Raw genomic sequence first — 319 nt, 5'->3', positions numbered from 1 at the left:
AAAGGATGAGTCCACATAAGACATAAGAAATGTTACAGAATCAGATCCGAAGGTAGTAGACGTCCTTTGACATTTACTACGCTTCTGAATCTCTTTATTAAGTACATTCTCCTTTTGTTCTTTCCAAGGTCTTTTAGACCTTTCACTAGACTACTCAAGTCTAATTTTACAGTCCACAGTTCTTAGGTCCTATTTTAATCCTTTTAAGAATAGAAACTTGAACTTTGACTAGACACCCCCACACTTTGAAATATTTCAAGTTGGATTTCCTTCCTTTCCATTTCTCATATGGAATAGATTGTGTCCTAGAAAAACAAAA

This window comes from Solanum tuberosum, unplaced genomic scaffold, assembly GCF_000226075.1.
Source record: "Solanum tuberosum cultivar DM 1-3 516 R44 unplaced genomic scaffold, SolTub_3.0 scf00747, whole genome shotgun sequence".
NCBI classification, from domain to species: domain Eukaryota; kingdom Viridiplantae; phylum Streptophyta; class Magnoliopsida; order Solanales; family Solanaceae; genus Solanum; species Solanum tuberosum.
The sequence above is the reverse complement of the archived record's forward strand: the minus strand, read 5'-3'. Positions refer to the sequence as shown.